Source organism: Ailuropoda melanoleuca, chromosome 17, assembly GCF_002007445.2.
Source record: "Ailuropoda melanoleuca isolate Jingjing chromosome 17, ASM200744v2, whole genome shotgun sequence".
NCBI lineage: Eukaryota > Metazoa > Chordata > Mammalia > Carnivora > Ursidae > Ailuropoda > Ailuropoda melanoleuca.
In genome coordinates this window covers 37,069,567-37,073,831 of record NC_048234.1, presented here as the reverse complement: position 1 = coordinate 37,073,831, position 4,265 = coordinate 37,069,567, and the positions used below count along the sequence as shown (strand labels likewise).

At 46.7% G+C, this 4,265-nt stretch overlaps 1 pseudogene; it reads right to left on the bottom strand.

The window, feature by feature from the left end:
* Window positions 1-2,528: 2,528 nt before the first annotated feature.
* LOC117797028 lies at window positions 2,529-2,707 on the bottom strand (annotated as a pseudogene).
* Window positions 2,708-4,265: the final 1,558 nt, after the last annotated feature.

Sequence of the window (4,265 nt, the reverse complement as noted above, 5' to 3'; positions counted from 1 at the left end):
TGACTCCCGTACACAGAGACCTCCATCGAGGGGTCAAGGTCAAGCGCGACACCGGCGCGACGCCAGCGGTCCTGGACGGGAAGGCAAGCCCCCTGCACGCGCTGAACCACTTACAGTTGCCCGCCCCTAGCCTCTGCTGTAGCTCCCCCGCCAGCCTCGGCCTCCTCCCCTGCCCTGGTGCCGCCACCGCAAACTGCTGGTTTGACACGGAGACTTGAAACCGTGCATGCAGTTCCCTGGTTCCTAAGATTCAAAGAACCAAAGGGTTTCATGTGGCCCCACCTGTCAGAAGTAGGTGCACCCACTGGTAGACACCTACCGCTCCCCCTAAATCCCGGCCTCAGCCGCCTGGCAGCCTGCCTGCCCAAGACACAGGCACCAGCCGAGGCCCCACTCTGGATGGGTGGGGTGTCTGGCTCGCCTGGCGCCCTTCCACAGGCACATGGAGTCTGTTCGTGAGCGTTTCCAGGAATCAGAGCAAACAACTCTGATTTTGGAAGGAGGTTGGGTTAATGCTAAGCTTGAAATCTGGGGGTTTCCATCAGGGATAGCCAGCAGGAGATGTGGGGGACCTGTCACCCTAAGGCCTGACGTTCAAGAGGAAGACATAGATGTCAGCCAGAAAAGCATGTCACTGGCTCCAGCAGGATCCACACCAGGGAAAGAGATCAAGAAGATGAGGGAGTAAATGGTGAAAGTCAAGGCGGGGGTGATGATGGGAAAGGGGAACAGGACATTTTCATGGCACTGTCTTAAAGTTGGCCTAGGACTTAACTAGAACCATCTACCTCAAATTAGTTTGCTCTCTTTCTCACTCCCACTCCCTCTCTCCCTTTCTCTCTCTCTAAGAGCACATTCAAAAAGTTGTTACATTTTCCTATTACTTCATGAACTAAAATTAAAAATAGGTTAAAGAATGGTTTATTATTAACTGAGCCAAAACCTCTGCACCTTAAGCCAAGATCAACAATAAACAGTCTGATGCTATCTTGCCTTGCAGGAGTGCTGTTCCATCTAAAAGTGCAGACAGACATACACCAAAAATAATAAAGAAAGAAAACAAACAAAATAAAATTCAGTGAGACCAACTCCAGGACAAATCTGTTCCCTTTGGCCTCCTGAAGGGCAATGGGGATTGTTGTCATTCGGAAATTGCTTTCATGCTCTTTGTCCAAGACTCGCTGGCTTTCCTGGAATGTATAACCCTCCCATGATTCACAAGTATGGATAAAACATGGTTGAAACCCAACAGCAAAGTAGTTTTAAATGCAGATAATGGATGTAGGTTCCTGATAATGGATGTGGCTTTGCTGGACCCTCCCAAGAAAGAGACAGAGGAGCTTGAGTCAGGACAAACCCGTGAGAAAGGCTGGTTTATTGAGCTCAGGGCACAGTAGATGCCTCCAAACAAAGACAATTTGGATATCCTCTTTAGCAATAATTTTATATTCTAAAAAAAAAAGTAAACATGGAATTTGGCATCCATGTATGAAAAACATGGTTGTAGACACACGTTTGTATTTTCTCCTATGGCTTTGTCCTTGTAAGCTGTTTCAGCTATCCCATCAAGATGATGAGTGTTTTTTGTGGGTGACAGCTACGCCATTAAGACCTAGAAATGCCTCCAGTTATCTATCAGCAGTCACGAGAAAAGTGCTCTACAGCTCAACCAGGTGAGTTTCTACTCACCTGACTAGTAAGCCAAGATTGTCTTATCCAGGCTAGGCAAAATGGGGCCAGTGGAACCCCTTACAAAATGCTTTGCTCTTAAGACTTAGCTAGGACCTAGTGAGCCAGCAGGAGAGCTTGATGTCTCCAAGGCAATCAATGAGGCCATCAGAAAAACCATAAAGGGAAGACTGTGGAGCTATAGACGTCAAAAGTAAAATTGAAGATTTTAGCTTTAAAATATTTGGTGGTAGTCTTGGAGCACCTGGTGGCTCAGCCGATTAACCGTCTGACTCCTGGTTTCAGCACCGGTCATGATCTCAGGGTCCTGGGATTGGGTCCCAGATCAGGGCTCCCCACTCGGCATGGAGTCTGCTTGAGAGCCTCTCCCTCTCCCTCTGTCCCTCCCACTCCTCCCCCCACTCGCTCTCTAAATAAATAAAGAAAGAAAATCTTTTAAAAAATTGTAGCAGTAGTCTTAATATGAGGTAATGAGAATGGTACTTCGTCTCTGTGGTCTTCCTCCCAAAACTCATAACCCCCAGGCTGACTATGAGAAAAACATCAGACAAACCCAAATTCGGGAGCATTCTACAAGACATCCGAGCAGTACTCCTCAGTGTTGTCAAGCTCGTGAATAACAAAGAAAGTCTAAGAAACTGACGCAGGCCCGAGGAGCCTAAGGAGACATGACAGCTAACTGTAATGTGGTATCCTGGATGGGATCTTGGAATTGAAGGGACACTGGGGGAAAACTAGCAAAATCTGAGTAAAGTGTGGAGTCTAGTTATTAAAGTACCTACCCACGTTGTTTCCTTACTTAAGCTGATGTGCCACAGAGATGTAAGCTGTTGACAGCGGGGGAATCTGGCTGAGGCCCATGTGGAAACCTTGCAGGGTTTCGATAAATCTAAAACTTTTCTAAAAAATAAAAGTCATTTTTAAAAATTTCAGTGGTCATAACAGGTAAGAAGTACTTTAGTTAAACTGATAAGAACAGATACTACACTTGATCTTAGCCAAAAGGCCGAGAAGTGATGGACTCTGGGAAACAAACTGAGGGCTTCAGAGAGGAGGGAGGTGGGGGACCGGGATAGGCCGGTGAAGGGTAGTAAGGAGGGCACGTATTGCATGGAGCACTGGGTGTTATACACAAACAATGAATCATGGAACACTACATCAAAAACTAATGATGTACTGTATGGTGACTGACATAATAAAAAAATTTTTTAAAAAAAGAAGTTCTTTAGTTAAAAACAAAACCACCAAAATATCCCAACATATTTGTGATTGTTTCTATATTATTCATGACTGAATTATTACTATTCAAGCAGGCTACATACCTAGTTTAGCACTAGGACATGGTATAGAAGAATCATTCCTCCAGACAAAGCCCAACTGACAAGAAGTATGGTGTTCGGCAGTTGACCCCATTTCCACATCTGTGGGGTGGCTGGCTCTCTGGACCACACAGTCACGGCCAGGTTGTATCATCCCTTCTCGCGAGAGAGGTTCACCAAAGTCCTAGCATGGTGTCCAGGAGAAAAATCAAGAACTAAGCCTCGGTGTCATACACATGATTCATTCATTCTTTATTCCATCCACTCATTTGCTCGCTTAATTTCATTCATAAAGCATTCACAAATGTATTCAAAAGCATTCATGTAAGGGGCCACTATCTACCTGGCACCGTGCTAGACCCTAGTCCCTGCACTCACAGCCCTGATAATTGACTATATCAGAGTAGTTAAAACCATGTGCTTGGAGCCTGAGTTCCAAGCCTGCTTTTGCCACCTGGTAGCCTTGTGACAGTGGGCAAATTGCATGCAGCTTTGAGACGGTTTCTTCATTTGTAAAATGGGCATAATAGCAACAGAACTTCCCTACATCATTTCTGTGGGGAGGTCATGCATGTCATGTGTGGAGCTCAGCCATCGTCAGCTGCCATTCTTTATCAGCACTGCAAGCTCCAGGGGCTTGGACAGGAGAATGAGTGGAAAGCAAAGGAAACAGAACACTTTTCTGCTGCTTCCAAGCTGGGTGGTCTTAGGATTCATGGAACCACACTGGGACTCCGTTTCTTTGTCTGAAAAGTAAGGGAAATGTTTCCCACCTTTGGTTTTCAAGAGCGTTAAATAAGACACATAACAAACTCACCAAGGTGCCTGGCAGGTGACAGACTCTCGGCCACTGAGAGCCATGATTCCTTAAATCCAATGGCAAATGTGACAGTCACAGAACAAGACGGGAAGGGTTTGTCTGTGTGTGGAGGGGAGCCTGGCCCAATACAATAAGAAGATAGTTACAAGAAAACAGTACCCGAGGGGGCATTTTCGGATCCTCACAAGATGGAGAAGACAGATTTTGCTGAGGAACACAAGCCCACACAACACAGCGGGAGGCCCCTTTTCCAGGCTGCCCAAAGTTACCCAAATTATTTTCCTGACATTCACGTGGTCTCAACTCCTTCACCTGACAGCCGAGGCCCAGCCCCATCGGCCCCCGAATCCCTCCCCAACCAACTGTTTCTCTCAGCACCAGTCAGACCAGTCCCCTGAGCCTGGCCTTCCCCGCCTGACTCACCATACCACGTCCAG